General features: G+C 40.8%; 1 long non-coding RNA gene across 1 annotated transcript; it reads right to left on the reverse strand.

Moving 5' to 3' along the window:
• Positions 1-7976: 7976 nt before the first annotated feature.
• LOC136497123 (uncharacterized) lies at positions 7977-12313 on the reverse strand. Its single transcript, XR_010769211.1, has 5 exons — positions 11978-12313; positions 9975-11121; positions 9800-9901; positions 9535-9723; positions 7977-8217 (listed from the first exon to the last, which is right to left on the reverse strand). It is a non-coding gene; the product is annotated as an uncharacterized lncRNA (long non-coding RNA).
• Between the last annotated feature and the right edge of the window lie 5595 nt (positions 12314-17908).

The following is a 17908-nucleotide window of genomic DNA, read 5'->3' on the forward strand; positions in this document are numbered from 1 at the left end:
CTATTCTGTAGCCACCTCCATTTACGATAATTTTATGTACTAATTTATGATAATGTTAATACATATTTACGATAGTTGGGTTACTATAACACATGTGAATATTTACCATAACGTTATAGTAAACCACCTAGCAAGGAGTTACTATAATCTTGTAAATTAACATAGTAATTATCGTATCTCAAAGTGGCTACAGAATAAGTTATTTTGTAGCCAGCTACAGGGTAGTAGTTCTATATATATATATATATATAATTTTTAGTGCCATATGAGAACAACTAGTTTGGGGCTGAGATTTTTATCAGAGGAAGATGATGACCAAACCTGATTACTGTACAAATTTCACATGCTATGTTTTGTAATTTAATTACTACAAAAAGGACTAAATTGTAATTGCAAGAAATCATGTGAGAGCAAGATAAATATGAAATTCAATATTTTCTGCAAATGCATGGTCATATTATGTATCAACATGACACAACAACATCATACCAAGGTAATGGAATGGCATTTTCATTTTTACCTCATCATAAAAATTATAACTTATTTAAAACCATTTAAAGCTATTTATCCAACCCTAAACAAGATAAATCAACAACTCCTTCATATTGCATCCAATGATGCCTGAAATTTTTACCATAGAACAAATACAGCATCAGTAGCTTTCCATAAAAATTTCAAAGCAATTGGAGCACCACAACTTTAGATATGAATTTCTTCATAGAAAACCCAATCTATCATAGATAAATAAAAACACATATGATATTATTACATCACTGCATAGAGCTACTCTCAAGGATTCCAAAAAGTCCTTATTTGCTATTTTTTGATTTTTCTACAATTTACTACAATTTTTCAAAGTATTAGCCATAAAAGAAAAACAACATTGCACCGGGGACCCTATACTTCTCATAAAATAGATTTCTATGAAAAGGCCCTTGTAGACACTATTCATATGAGTCTATGGTTTGCAGATCAATCCTCCCCTTTCTTTGAATTCCTGCGCGAAGCCTTTGACATGAATTTGGAGCAGAGGACGCCGAGGAACGATCGATTTCCGGCGCTGTGGTCGACAGCGGCGAAGAAGAAGTGGCAGGTAAGCACCAGGGGAGTCGTGTGCACCCAAGGGATAGCTCAGATCAGCCCAAGGTGGCCCGAGTTGGCCCGGCCACATGTGCGGTGGCCACAATGGGCGGCTGCACGGCTGCGGCGGAGCTCCCGGCGACGTGCCATGCCGGGGATGGGTGGTATGGGTTTAGGGGAACAACGAGGAGGTGGTGGTTGTGCTGGCTAGGAGTAGGGGTGCTCAGGGAAGTGAGAACAATGGTGGCAGTGCTCTACCAGCCGTCCATAGTGGACACATGCTCTAGAGCGGGCAGAGCGAGTGCAGCAGGGCCAAAGCTAGAGAATGAGAGAGTGAGAGAGAAAGGAGGGCGCTCGGGCATCCAAAACTAGCGAGCGTGGCGCCGTGGCATGCATGCGTGCAAGCACGAGGCCACGTGGCATGTTTCACCTATGCGTAGTCAGCCATGAATGCAAGGCTTTGCCTACACTATCAATACCACCACAAAAATATAACTGAAACCACCAACTTTCCCATCCTCTATCTTCTAATTTCGTGTTGTAGCGGATCGAACTTTCTTACGATGAGTTATAGAGCTATATGTGGTGAACAACTTTGCTTAAAGGATCCAAGTGAGATTCGGATCAGTTTGAGAGATCTAGAGCTCTGAAGATGATTAAACGAAACTACAAACCAGTTCAGAACATTTAGACCAAAGTGCAGTTTTAGAGCCAACATTCAATTTTGGGATTGAAGTTTGAAGGTGCAACCATGATCCAAACTTGATGAGATTTATTTTGTTGTTTGCAACACAAAATGTACTTCAACTCATATTAAGGAATCTAGTTGAGTTACCATATGAATTTGGAAGATAAAAATTCATAAACATGTCAACTTGTTGTTGTCAATCGGGGACTTAGAAATATTTCTGAGAGCTCAAAGGGAGCACTGCATTCAAACTTGAGACCACTCTTTGAGTCAGTTAGAAGGTGAATCTAGTCTTGGTCAAAAATAAAGTTTGTTGTACTCCACTTAATCTTCAACTTTTATTTCAGGTGCAACTCCATGCAAGCACTCTAAGTGATTGGTCAACATAGGTCAAAACAGCATTATGATAAAACCTGGAATTAGGGTTTTTTATTAATTGAGGCATTCTCTCGACATTTGCTCAACATGAACCCTTAATGACTTTTGTTGTAGGGTTCAAATAGAGTCATTTGGGCAAGGTTACATGGTTTGGTTGACATCACAACCTTCCATTTACTTAATAAAGCGATTCAATCAAGGTTATGACTTATCATTTCTTGTGACTTCTTGATTCTAAACTTCATGAAACTTTTCCACTAGTCAAGATGGATGCATGTTGATATAGTGTACATGAAACAAGCATGTTTAACATTACTCATGCCTAATCTTAACCAGGGTCCACATGTAAGCAAAGGTGTGTTGTCCAAGTTCAGGTTGGGACTCAATTTCATAGATTGGACCTCAATACCTTCATCATTACTTCCAGATTATGAACTAGAGATCATAAGCATTGTTTGACATAGTTTACTTAAGTCCAAATCCATTGCTTAACTTGTGACTAACACCTGGAGTGTCGATAAAAGATGCTCGGTAGTCCACCGAGGGGTATCCCATGATGGTAGATTTGTCGTAGAGGTGCATGTGATTAGGAACTAGATGGTAACACAAGGTGCAGAGACAGCGATTTAGATAGGTTTGGGCCATCTGATCGATGTAATACCCTATGTCCTATGTCTTTGTTGTATTGTATTGAATATAAGATGTATGTAGATGTCGACTAAGGGACCCCTACCTCTCCTTATATACTCTAGAGGGGTAGGGTTATAAGGAAAGTATCCTATTTGGTACTATACAATATCTTGCGATGCACGTTGACCAGTGCAGTGCATGCCTTGATCTTGTGGGCTAGGCCACCTCTGATGGTGCTGCCCATGTCTTGTCTTATGGGTACCGGGGATCATGTCCCCCATAGCTAGTCCCCGAGCGCCTTGTATCCTTTGAGCAACACTGTCTTGAATAAGTTCAAGCACTTTGACATGAAATCGATCAGTTTAACTAGTGATCCGAGCATTGAAAGTCAAAATTGACTAGTTTAACTGGTGACTTGGGTGGTGAAGCTCAAAGCTGACCAGTTTAACTAGTGACCTGGGCGGTGAAGGTCGAAGCCAACCAGTTTAACTAGTGACCAGGGCGGTGAAAGTCAATGCCGACCAGTTTAACTGGTTAGGAGACATCGGACTTAGCCAAGTAAGGCTTGCTAGAAGGATGTAAGGGACTCAAGATAAAATTTGAAAATTCTTCCACTTAGGAGAAGTGTAGCCACCTAGACTCCATCAGTAAGGAGGGTAAATCATGAAATAAGCACTACATTCACCGCTAGGTGAAGTGTAGCCACTTAGTCCCCTGAGCCTACTGAAGATGAAGAATGAATCTTGTAGCAAGGTCAAAGAAAAGAAGTCTAAAAGCTTGCCTGATGTCATCTGACATGCGTGTATCAAGACCCCAGACAGTGCCGCCCAAGATCAGCACCTAGATCCAAATAGCATGGAGTAGCTTGATAGCACACTGATTAGACATAGCAAGATCCAACCAAGGGAGTCCCTAGTGTAGTTGGGGATGTCCGAGCACCTGAGGAGTCCCTGGCGTAGCTAGCGATGTTCGAGCACCGAGAGTCCCTAGCATAGCTGGCGATGTCCGAGCATCGATGAGTCCTCGGCGTAGCTAGCGATATCCGACCACCGAGGAGTCCTTGGCATAGCTGGCGATGTCCGAACACCGAGGAGTCCCCGGCGTAGCTGGCGATGTCCAAGCATTGAGGAGTCCCTGACGTAGCTAGCGATGTCTGAACACCGAGGAGTCTTTGTCGAAGCTAGCGATGTTTGAGCACCGAGTCCCCAGCATAGCTAGCGATGTCCAAGCACCGAGGAGTCCCCGGCGTAGCTGGCGATGTCCGAGCACTGAGGAGTCCGTTGCGTAGCTGGTGATATCCAAGCGTCGAGGAGTCCTCGGTGTAGCTGGTAAGCCTAGTGTAGTTGATGATGAAGTACAAGTGACGAACAGTCCAGTCAACTAGTCGACGACAAAGTGAGCATTGAGTAGAAGCGATCGGCGAATAGTCTGATCAACTAGTCAATGACAAAGTCCATGAACCTAGATGTTCGACCAGTTGATCAATGGAGAAGTCTGAGCACCAGGTGGTCCGATCACCTGGACGATGATCCTACAATACAAATATGTAGAATGGGTAGTACATGATGTAAAAATATATGGACTCTAGAGAAGAATCAGCAATGGTGGCTGAAATAGCATATGCAGCTCAGACGATCAGTTGGTGTGAACACTTAGTGTTATTCTAAAGATGTATTTATATTTAATACAAACCGCCCAACTAGTTAGTGTATAGCTGAGTCTCTAGCCCTAGCTAGCCTGTTAACCATAACGCGGAGCACGGGGCCTATGTGCATGTAGGAAGAACAAAGCAGTCGCCAAGGAGCCACTGTCGACCACCCATAATGCAGAGGGCTAGATGCTTGTGCACAGTGTAGCGAGAAGCCAGAGACAGGGCCATCTATAGGGACATCCAAGCATCAACATGACTATTCAGGGATTTGCCTTAGACTTAGTTGTATGTCATCTTTAAGATGGTATACATGAAAGAAAATCATTTGGAGAACAAACATGGAGAACATAGCTCAGAGAAACATCATGGCGATATATGAAGATTGGAGAATATTTAGAAAAATATTAAAGTGTGACTTAGCTTTAGACAGAATGTCTGGTCGGTGGCGCATGGCGTTATCTAGTCAGCGTTGACGAAATTGCCCGGCGCTCGAGCTTTCCAAACTATCGTCATGGTGGCAGGTCGTGGTCATCATGGCACGGTTCTATGCAGGCGATCATCATTGTGGCACGGTAGGTGGTCGAAGCGAGTAGTCCAGGTGATGTCGTCCTTATGCCTCTAGACAGGCCACAGCGTGATGTTCCGGGTGGTGCTGAAGATGAATTGTTGACCCTAATGATGATCTTGATGGAGTCCAGGGAACTAGGGCTAACCCACAGTAGCATTACCTCACATGCATAGCAAGCTGGATTGCTCTGTACGTGAAGCATGCACACATACATGCATGATTATCCTGCATGCCTTTTTTCGATCTTACTCTTTCCTTATTGGCTTATGGTCAGCAGCATTTGGTGCCACTATTACCTCGTGATGCTATGACGATGAAGGATGCCGAGCACGAAGACATCCATGGCCGGCCCTAATAATCTTCATGTTTGATCCATCTAATCATTGTCAGAGACATGTTGACGTAGGACTCTGAGTTCTGTTACACGTAGCCATGAGTCACTTCATGACACTGAGTCTGAGGTCATCAGTGATAGAAGTAGATCATGATGCCAAGTCTCTGGGGTACATAGAAATAGTGAGGTGGTTGGCGACAGAAGCAGATCATGATGCATAGTGCGGAGAGACGCTGGGTCACCGCTGACATTGTTGATCTTGAGGTACGCCACCTGGTTCATCAGAGGATCAAGCGCACACCCCTACATGGCATGCCAACTATCGACAAAAGATGCTTGACAGTCCACCGAGGGGTATCCCATGATGGTAGATTTGTCATAGAGGTGCGTGTGGTCAGGAACTAGATGGTGACACAAGGCGTAGAGACAGTGATTTAGACATGTTCGGGCCATCTGATCGATGTAATACCCTACGTCATATGTCTTTGTTGTATTGTATTGAATATGAGGTGTATGTAGATGTCGACTAGGGGACCCCTACCTCTCCTTATATACTCTGGAGGGATAGGGTTACAAGGAAAGTATCCTATTTGGTACTATATAATATCTTGCGGTGCACATCAACCAGTGCCGTGCACACCTTGATCTTGTAGGCTGGGGCACCTCTGATGGTGCGGCCCATGTCTTGTCTTGTCTTGTGGCTACTGGGTGTCATATCCCCCACACGGGGTGTTATGGCCCTCCCCCTTATGGGAATCTCGTCCCGAGATTCGGTGCGAAAGACTTTTAAGGGAATAGAAGCATGTCATTCATTTTTCAACATCAGTGATAGCATTAGGCTACTTAGCTTTGGAGTATTAGAGAGGCTAATTTGGTCAAGACAACTTTCTAATATTTTCTCTTCGTAGTAAATTTTGTCTAAATAATTTCTTTCATTGACTTCCTAGAAGCATTGTTACTTTGGGAGGAATCTGAGACAGCACAGCACTTCATTCTCATGATATGGAGAGTACTACTGGAGCATAAACTAATTACCCATAATATCTATTTCCCTTAGTGAATATGGCATGGACCATGTGAACTTTGCACTAGACTGCAAGCTTCTAAATGCTACTCATTATAATGGTTCCATGTTCATTCACAAAGTTCAGAAAGCAGTCCTCTACCAAAGTAGATTGAGTACAACCTTTCATATGGGATGAGATCATAGATAGGGTAAGCATCCTCTGAGGCTATGAGAAATCGAGTAACCAACAGACAATGTCTATACCGATCAGTAATTGTTCAATCACTCAGATGCCAACCGATGGAAAACTACATAGTGTTCTGTATGTGCAGTTCTCCTTCTCTAATGATAACACTTTATTATCTGAGCCCAGTTGAGTGAGCAGTGAAGGTGATAGCTAACTCTATTGACTCAACATTTTTGACGATCATTATTTGAGGGAATCCTCGTATCCAAGCCACAACAATTATCTAGGTTGAATCTGAGGCAACCTCTTGGGTAAAAACACATAGAAGGTACCAAGGACAAGTCTACCTTGGAAAACATTGCTGAAGAAGGATGACAGTGAGGTCTGGAGGACAACAAAGGTTGCTGCTATTCACCATCCTAGAGAAATAGTACACTACCAAGATTGAGTATAATTTTCCTTCATGGTGCTATTGCACAGTAAGTTGGGTTGACTTGCACTATAGCCAAACTAGCTTTGTGGGACTACTTTTGACATTCAGGCTTCCTTTCTAATGTCAATCAACAACTCAAAATCATAATCTGAAATCTATTGTTTGGCACTTTTCAAATTGTTTTTGACTCATAATGGCACAAATTGATCCTACAAACTTCTAATCCTTGCGCAACGATGAGAAAACTGTTGCAATAGGCCCAATTTTGTTGCAAAAGGTAGTTCATACCATGAAATCAGCGTTCGTTGGCAATGGTTGCAAAAAGTCACATTGCAATAAGAACTTGCAACCGTTGCTAGTTTGGCAGTTGCAAGAGTTAGCTTTTCTTGCAATGTTGCCAAGCATTGCAATAGGACATTATCGCAACATTCATTGGCATGGCAATACGAGCACTTGCCACGTTCATCTTCATAGCGAGAGGTGGTAAATACAACGAGCGATAGTGTGGCAATAGATTTTTGTTGCCATGCTATAATCTTGTTGCTTAAGGTGTTGTTGCCACGACCGTTGTGCCATGACAAGTAAATCATTTGCCACACAAATGTAATCGTTGCGAGAGAGTATACACTATTGCCACGCTTGTCTTGGCGTGGCAATAGTATCATTTGCCATTCAAATTTATCCGTTGCGAGATACCATTCATTATTGCCACGGCCACATTGCCATTGCAACAGTATCATTTGCCACGCAATTTTATTCGTTGTGATATACCGTTCATTATTGCCTTGACCTCGGTGCCATTGCAACAGTAGAATTTGCCACGCAATTTTATTCATTGCGGAAGATTAATTGTTATTGCAACAATAGTCATGTCGTGGCAATAGTATTATTTGCAACGTAAATAAGTCTGTTGTCATACAGCATATTGCCACGCATCACGGCTCGTAGGTATAGCTTTTATTGCAACGCTAGTAACATTTAATTTTGGTTTAATAAATCATTATTGCAAATCATTAAACCATATCAAAAGCAATTGCACCCACATATATTAATTATAATTAATCATTCAATATGTTGCCAAACCCATGAAATAGTAGCTAAAATCATAAACGAGTGTACAATTAACTCATTATTTGACAACTTTTTACAAACTTCCTAACATCTATGCAGCACTTGAGAAATTCCTAGCAGCCCAACATGTCATCTCCTCGGCTATGTCCTCACTTGATTATGAGCCTCCCACTTGAAACCTTGTCCACCTACTACCAAAAGAATATGATTGAGATATTAGAACAATATTAAGTTTACTAATTTTTGCACAAATGTAAAGAGATGAAGATAAAAAATGGTTCTAATTTCTAATTTCATATACAAAAGCCATCAACCAAGCTTTTGCATAGTTGAAGTTCTACTGCAATTTTGCAATTGAGCAAATGTTGTCGGTCTAGTTGCTGCAATTCCTTTTTCCATGAAAAAGATGGAAGTCATGTTCCATTGTTCCAGAACCACAAACGTATGAATTCAATTTCTAGTTTTACTCAAATTCTTACTGTATGCTTATTACAATTATGTTTTCCATGAAAATAGCATTCTAGTGTTTTCACAATAACTTGATATTTTGTTCTCTACTTTCTCAATCTTTATTTTGGTCTCTGTATATCCCTCTCTTTTTAGAGTTTAAATGTTGTTCAAGATGTCAGCATTCCTTACTCCTTGGAAGCAGTAGATGGCTGAAATTTTAGCAAAATTTCATTGTAAGTATAGGTCGATTATATAAGTTCAATTGACTTTACAAATGATAATCTATATTTTTTTGCAGGCTACATACTGAAGGCATGGTTCTATTGGGTAATACAAGTTTTTGTAGCAGTCTAGCAGACACATGCAGCTGTGTTCCATTTGATTGCATTATAAGATGTATGCATTCTCTTTTGCTCTTTATAAATTCTGCTAAAAGAAGCAGAGTCTATCAGCAAGCCTTGAGGAGGGATGGAGAAGAAAATATGGCTTTGATCCTATCCATCAGTGGCCTTTTCAACGGATCAGATGCAGCTACTGCATATGTTACAGTAGCAGCTGCCTTCTCTAAATTTTTAAGGCAGCAGCAGTTTAGTTGATTAGAAAAATCATAACTTGAGTTGTAGACAACTGAAAAATTATATTCTTTAACAATACGGAAAGCCCATGAAATTCTCTACATCTTTCTAGTTATTTGTTAAATAAGATTCTGCAAGTTATCATGGTCAAAAAACACAAACACCCACTGCTATCCAGACCAAGGTCAAAACCTGACCGATTACTTTCAAAATTCATAACTCTAATTCTCTAGGTCTAAAATCATGACCTTTCATGACGACAAACATCTCTAAACCCTTTACAACTTTTGTATTATAAAGTATCACAGAAAAGGTAGATTACTACTCAGAACAACTCACCCAATCAAACCTGCACAAGCTGCAATTTTCAGCTCGCATGTTCAATGTATTTTCTACATTTCCTAGTTCAACAAGGAAGGTCACATTTGATAAAATTTCATTAAATCATGCAAGAATTTAGATTCCAATTAGCTGGTTGTTCACCTTCCTCCTTTTGGGATTAGTTTCTTGTCCTATTCATCAAGCTGCTGTGAAGTGATATATGTCTTCGATGCAGTCACATTTGCAGTGTTTTCGTTGAAAAGAGCTCTGCTGGGAGGTGCAGTACTTCTAGTGGAGCGAGTAGGTGCTGGTGCACCTTTTTGTACTGGTGACAACGCTTCCAGGCTGAGTCTACAAACATCAAGTTGTTTGATCTATTTTAGCTACAGTTCAAGGTACATGGAACATAGTGAAATAATGTCATTACCTCCTATAACCCATCTTCATTTTCATTTTCATGTCCACCGGTCTCATCTTCCTCTTCTATGATTGGTGTAACTTGTGTACTGGCATTGTTTTGTAGGGTACTCTATACATACAAATATTGGGGGTGAAAGATTAGGCATCACAATCATAAGATTTGCAGGGTACTCTATACATACAAATATTGGCAGTGCAAGCTCGGCTGTGTTCTTGCTTGATCTGAGCCTCCCACTCGAAGTTTAAGCTCCTACTAACCAAAAGAATAAGATTGAGATATTAGTAAATTAGGTAAAGTTATACATACACAAAATGTAATGCAATATGGTTATAATCAAGTTGATAGTAAAGGCGGTTAACAATGACAATATAGTTAGCTAATATTAGATGCAGTTCCACATCAAGTTAGTCCAAACCACGTCAACACAAGTGTGGAACAAACTTTCAATCGCCAATGCCAACTATTCTTTAGTGCCGCTGGAACTAAAATCCAAGGCAGCTACCACAAATGCAGACCTTATGCAAGAAGTATATATTTCAAACAAATAATACTAGCACTGCAAACTATACCAAATTAGTTTTCCCTAAAAAGAACTAAAACACTTGTAATCATGAGTGTTTAAGGCCAAGGTACCAGTGGTGCACAATAGAATATTTCCTCAAAAATATCAGCTCAGGTTCATCTTGCAACCTGAAAGGATAAAATTCACTTCTAGAATCCTTTTTTTCTTCACATGGCATTTCTTTAAAGAAACCAAGAAAAGTTACTTTAGTCATGACTCGTAGAACAATCAACCAGTAATGTAAATCATAGCACAACAATCAACTAATGGTTTGCTTTTAAATCAAGAAATGCGAGAGAACCCTATGGAAAAGAAGAGCGATTACTGGCAAGAAGGTGCACTTGTCGACATAGCAGAACTTGTTGTGAACCGATGTGGCTTAGTACAAGCAAGAGGATACATTGGACTAGAATAAAAATGAAAACATACTGATGATTCAGATAAACATAGAGGCACCACATGATTTGTTTAGAATCATCAATAAATAAGTTAAAATTCAGAACAGAAGAAACTATATTGGCAAACCTAATGCTAATTTCTTATGCTAGCTTAATTACCTAGTGCTAGTTATTTGGAACATACATGTATCAATTCACATTTTTTTATCTCAGCATAGTTATGTCTAGGTAAGTTCATCCAGAGACATTCTAGTCAATTTAATTTAAAAATACTGAAAAAAGTTGTACATTTAGTTGATCCATCTCACTTATCTTAGGCTTAGTTATAGTGAAGGGCTGTATTCTGTCCACCACCTTCCTCCATGCTCCTTCAAGTATGCAAAGTTCAGAACAAAAACTTAATCAGAATTGTGCGACTGCAGAATATAGAAAAAGATAAAAAAATAGTTGATACATAGAATGTGCAATTGATCCATTAAAAACAGTATAGGCATGCCCATTTGCTAGATGACATTCAGGCTGAACACATTGTGCTTAGCAGCAAGGCCATGCATTGAAACAGCAGCAACTTCCACATTACCACACCTGACAGAAAGGTCACAATTTGGCTCATTGCATACTTGTTTTCTAAATGAAATAATGGCAGAGATAGCTTCTAAAAAAATCCCAGGCCTTGCATCGTACAAGTAACTAGTTAATGTTTACTTGACAGTATAAATTAAATAATGGACAGAGGTAGCTTCAGAAAATTTGCTCAGTGTCTGCAGAGCTAGACTTTCTTTTGGGAGTAGCTAGTTTATGTTTACTCCATTAATTTTGTATCAATCTATCAAATCATTTACCTATTAATTAGTGTAGTTGGGTGGATTAGAAATGTATCTAATTACACTGGCAAAAAAACTACTCAAACTTCCATCTGAAAAGAAACAAAAACAATGGCTAACCGATGCATTAATTTGTGTTGCCACGGAGACTACATTCACTACCGAACAGGTATACTTAGCAACGAATCAGAAATCTAAATCGCATAGGGCTGGACTAATCTAGAGTTGTGAGCACCAGGACATCCTTCCCCTCCTTACGACAGACAACAATCATATGCTTTCCTCCTCTTTCCTAATGAATCCGTACACCACTTCTCCCAAAAATCTGAGCAGACGCACATGTGCCATCAGCCGGGGCCATGCCCTGAGCTGCCAACAGCGAGAAGAAGAGAAAGCTCACCTGGATCTTGTGGAAGTTGAGAGAGCTGGAGCTGCACGCCATGTCAGGAGGATCGCGAGGTCAGGGACTGAGCTTGACCGGCAGTGAGTGCTAGGACACCACAGTTAGCCGGAAAGCTGAGCTTCAGCTGGGCAGCCATGGTAGTAGCAACGGGGGGCGGCTATAGCCACGACGCACGGGGAAGACCGAAGAAGGAGCTTACGCTGGCACACCTGCCGACGAACGCGGTGAGAATCGAGTGGTGCTCGGTCATGGCGTGCTCAGTCATGGCTCGGTGGATCTAGTGGTGAGGGGTGGATGGGAGGAGTCATGGGGGTCATGGGGAGGAGATGGTAGGGTTTCAGCCGGACGCTGCTTTTAGGTCAGGTGGGCACAAGGTCAGTCGTCGAATCAGTTCGGGCGGACGAGATCTTCTGACCAATTATTTGGGCCTCAGGGGAGACATGGCCTTGAGCAGATTCCACACCCAAGCCCATTCAGTATTTTTGACCTTTTGAATGCATATTACTATTATATTTATGTTTTTACACAAACTATAATACAAAAATAATTTATAATTTCTTGAGGAAATATTTTAGTGTGTATAGAATTATTTTCATTCATTATTGAGGACACAAATTATTTTTGAAAAAATAAAATAGGCAAATGTGTGTGTGTGTGTGTGAGTGTTTTATTTAAGTGAACTTCACAAGTTTAAGTGTGCTATATGTGTAAGTGAACTTAAGAATAAACACTTAAGCTTTAAAATAAATACACACTTCTATTTTCCATATATGTTTACATGAAAACTTCAAGTGTACATGTTGAATAGTCAATATATGTTCAAGTTCCATGTGTAAATGCATACATACTCTAGCAAAATATAAACACTTAACATTATATTCAAGTGTAATAAGCATGTCATGTTTAGATTTGAATAGTTAGGAAGGAAATATTTTCTTGGGTGCCAACCTCCATGAAAACTAGGGGCATGTTTGGTTTACGTTTTGGACTGACCTGGCTAGCTAGTCAACTAACCTTGGGCAGCTAAAGGCTAGCTTCTGCAATGCAAGATGCAGTTCTTTGGTTACATCAACTGCCTTAGCACTCATTGTAAAGAATATGTTTGGTTGCCTAGTTTGCTTTGCATAGTCACCTCATCTTTCTTCATGGTAGTGTTTCCTCTTTTCGGCATTATGTTGAACAGGTAGTGAGCATCAGAAAATGCCGCCGCCATGGGAGCTTCTTACCCCTTGCTTGGATCCTAGGATTGAGGTCACTCACTGATGACTGAGGATGGGCAGCTCAGTGACTGATGAGGACTACAAACATCTACATAACTTCTAGTCCCTCAAAGACATAGAGGATGGGCGGTTCAACGGCGTGATGATGTAGGTGCGAACGGCTTCCACAAGTTGTATGCAAGGTTAGATCGCTCAAGTGGCACTAGATGACCGATATGCAAATAAGTTTGCTCCTCTTAATAGTACGGCCATCTATCCTAAACCTGGTCTTGCACTTCTCTACACAACCTTTGACCGGTGAAATGAAATGCCCTAGGTTGTACTTTTGCCTTGTGCATTCCACTTCATCTCCTTCGACGTCGATGCAACACATGCACCAACCAATCACCAAATGATATGATCCACTTTATATCATCACGTGACCATATTGGTTCATCGATCTTGACTTTACTTACTCTTTACCGTTGTCAGGGGTGCTTCTCTTATTTATAATCATGCATTGGGCAGCGCGGGGCAAGCTCAGTGTGTGGGAGGGCAGCAGTGAGAGCGGCGGCGCGGAGCCATGACGTGAGGAACACACAGCCAGCACCAAGACGGGCACCGACGTGCAAAGGGATTGAGAGAGGGGTATTTTGGACCTGGCCGAACCCACATGTCAGGGCTAGCAGACGATGAAAAACCAACGGAAGGTGAACAAAATGGCATAAAGGACAAAAAAAGATTTGGACGATGGCACCTATAACCGCTCAAACTTTTTAGTGGCTTATAGAAAATTATAATTTTTATAATGGCACGCAGGTAAAAGGCTTAAAAAAATTGCCACGCACTTGTCTCATCGCTTTACCATTCTTTGTGTCTCCCCTATGGGCCTACGACCTTGCCTCCATTCCCCTCTCTTCCCAGCGCAGGAGTCCAGCAGCTAATCCAGCCAAGGGCCAACAACCGACCATCCCCATGAGAATAGCCCCGCCATACCCAAGACTTGAGCTAGGCATCCATGGCTACACATAGCAGTTGCAGTTGTAGCTGGTGTGATGTCAGTTAGATCTATCAGACGGGGGTGTGAACTTGAGCTACCGTGCGTGATCCTGGCTCCATGGAGGCGGAGGTGCCAATTTGGGCGTGGAGCGAGTGGCTACGGCGAGTCATGGCGGCTTGCGGGCGTGGCCGCGACATGGGGCAGGCCCGCACGTAGCCTAGGGCCATGGCGGTTTGATGGGCGACTGCCGCATCACAATGTTGTCCCCTCGTCGTCTTTGACAGGGGCAGCATGCCTTGCAAGGCGGCCACCGATAACGAGCGGCATAGGTATGGTGATTAGAGTTGTGAACACATTTGTACTAAAATCACAGTTTATAATTCTTCTTTGTTTGTAGATCTGTGATTTGAGTCATCAGCTTATGTTCCTTGATTGTACTAATTTGTGGTCATTTAGGATTATTTAATTTGTTAGTATACATAAGGCATTTCAATATATACGATGCATTGGATTTCCGCTCTTGTTTTAAGGCCATACTGGAGCTGAGGTTTCTTCATTACCTAGTACCAATTATTGCTATGCTTATAGTCATAGTCTATCAACAATTCGATATTTGTACAAGATTGCCCTACTGTTAGTAGTTTTTGCTGTTCATTAGATGCAACGATAACAGGTTTATGTGCAATTCCTAATGCCTAAGCTGTAATCATAAACATTTAAGTTAATCTTGTGGTTATTCTCATTTAGGAAGAGGGAACTTGGTTCGAACATGGCGAAAGAAAAAACTTGAGCAAGGAAATACAGCACAGAAAAGCATTTTCACACTATAAGAACTGTGTCCAAGGTTGGCTAATAACATGTTGTGTTATATTACACCATTACCCAAACTAGAACTTGCAGCAGTTTCAGATGTTGCTTTCTGCATTGTACTAATAGAAGGGAGCAACAGAATCTGCTAACTGAGATTTTGTGGAATATTCTCCACATGTGTTCCACTTCCAAGTATTTTTTTGGCACAGAGATCAGGTTCAGTAACTATATGTGCAGTTGTGCCACTGTCGTGTAGGCCTCACTGACAACTGCACATGTATTTACTACACTTTTTGTCATGACTCAAGCTGTTTGCTCTAATGCTATAGGAATTGGTGTTCTTGGAGGTAAAGCCAGACTATGATTATTTGATCCTAACACTAAATTTCTCTCCCTCTCTTTGCTCAGTTGGGTTAAAACCCAGCCTAACGTGGCCTAGGAAATATCAGATATATTGGAACATTCAAGGGTTAGCAGGGGCAACGTTAGTTCACCATTATTCTAGGGAATCCCAGGAAGCAAGTGTTGGGTTATCGGGGGCTCAGTGCTTATGGGTGATAGCAGGTTGCTACTGGAGATGGGAGATAGAGAGCTAAGAAGGTGTGATTAGGGCAGCTAACAGGGGTCATTTGATATTTGACATGCTCTTTTTCCTATTGAAAAGACTATGGGGGAGATCCCTGACAGTAGCAAAATTTTATAAATTTAGAGGGGGAAAAGGGGTCTTACAAAACCTAATAGACTGAAGATTACATTGGAATTTAAAATTTGTTAACCAAGTACTAAAATTTGGCTGCTTTCCATGGAAGATTTTGTCATTCCTGCTCCTCCAGATTTCCTAGGACGCTATTAGCACCTAGATCCATGAAGAAGGGTAGATTGGAGTCCGCTCGTGCTTGGGCAAGGCGTTGGAAAAGTCCTATCTGTTCATCCCACTGAATTTGTAAAGTCTGCCAGCAGGTTTTCCTTATTTTTTTATTTGCTCTGGTTACACAGTACTAGGATTCTTCATATATTTTTGCACTTATCACATATATTTGTTGGCTTAGTCTGTTTGCTTAAGAAATAATTAGACAAACAACATTAATAATATTCTGTCCAAAGTCTACCAACCCATATTAGGTCTTCTTGGTCTTTCCTATACAGCAGGCTGATTGTTCAGTTAAATGTTTACACTTGATTAGTTGAATCAATTAGTTAAAACATGAAAGAATTGAGAATCGACACGTGGCTGCATTGTGTTGGAAATTATATTAGTTGAGCAGTGAATAAAAGGATTATATTCTATATATAAGCATTGGTGTCTTTTCTGCATTTCCTTTGTGTAGAATTTTTAGAAGTAGTAGAAGAAATAAGTTAGCCAGGAGACTCAAGTACGTTAGCAACCACTGCAGTCATTATATACAGATGAGGTAATTTTTCTTTTCTTATACCAACTGTTCTAAACTAAACTTAATTATTTTCATTTCGGCTTAATGATATGTTCCTCGTGAAACTGCAAACCTTGCATAAGAATGGGAGCAGGACATTTTAGATATGTGGTATGGGTGCCCTGAGATGCATTCATCAGAAGTCATAGTGAGCATTTATTCAATTGCTTGCTGAGCGAAGGCCTTGGACTATCTTTATATTGAAGTTGTCAACTCTACCATTATGAAAACTACAGGCAAAAGTAGGATAATGTTGTGTGGCAGTTTAAGCATTCAGAAACTTGTGGATGGTGTTTTGGATCTCAGAGCTCCTACTATCTTTGTATGCTCCTGGAGAAGTTTATCACCTGAGGTAGTTCCAAATTTTCTTATTTCTTGTATGTTTTCGAAGTGCCCAACTCAAGTTTTCTTATTTTTCCTTTACAAATACTCCAACAAACACAGTATGTTCAAGTCATTATATGTTTGTGATGCTGCTTTTTCTGTGAGCTATAATTTCTGGAGATGATCGAGATGGGTGGTCTCTGATCATACAAGATCCTACTCTAGGTAATTTGGTGGAGTTTGCCCTGAACTTAAGAAATTCATGTACCAGGCTCAACGAATGGATGAATTAGGGAGAGGCAACTGCGGGATCCACTGCAAACAAGATAGGCTAAGATATGGGATGACAGATGTGCTCCAAGCTGCATCTACACATCAATGTTCTCCCTAAAGAGTTTTTTGATATGTTGACTGCTGTCCTGGTAGTTGGGACACTGCTGATAGTTGTTGTTGCTGATTAACTATGGTTTCATTTTGTATAGTTCTCCTTGTTAATGGCAAGGGAATACTCGAGTGCTGAATCCACTGCAGACAAGATAGGCAAGATATATGCCTGGACCGGGGATGACAAATTTATTCCAAGCTGCACCTACCTTCAATGTTCTCTCTAAAGAGTTATCATGTGTGTGTGTGGGGTGGGGGGTCATTGACCGGTGTCCTAGGACACTGATGGTAGTCTGAGGCAAGATGTGCTTTGAACCACATGTTGTTGTTGATTAACTGTGGTTTCATTTCGTATAGTTCTTGTTAACAGCAGGTCTTCAGGTGAGGTGGTTTGTTGATTTGGGAACTTTCTTGTACTGGTGGCATGGGTTATGCACTATTTAGAGACTGGTGTGAGCTCCAAATAAAAAGAGCATTCTAATGAACTCAAAAACATCTGTCGTGTTGTGTAATACATATGAACGCTATATTTTTGCTCTCAAACTCTAAAAGCCAATTATATTCCTTTGATCATATACACTTGAAAAAACTTATATTATGATTGTAACATGGTAGTATATGTGGATTTATACCGTCTAAATTTAAACAGCAGCCCTATAGATTTAAAAACATGAAGTTTGTATTTTTTTCCACACAACTCCTAATTAAGATCCTTGTTGCACATTTTGGTTTGGTAATTATGAGTATAGTCATCTGCAAGATGCTAATATCAATCGGAGGG

Source organism: Miscanthus floridulus, chromosome 12, assembly GCF_019320115.1.
Source record: "Miscanthus floridulus cultivar M001 chromosome 12, ASM1932011v1, whole genome shotgun sequence".
Lineage (NCBI taxonomy): Eukaryota > Viridiplantae > Streptophyta > Magnoliopsida > Poales > Poaceae > Miscanthus > Miscanthus floridulus.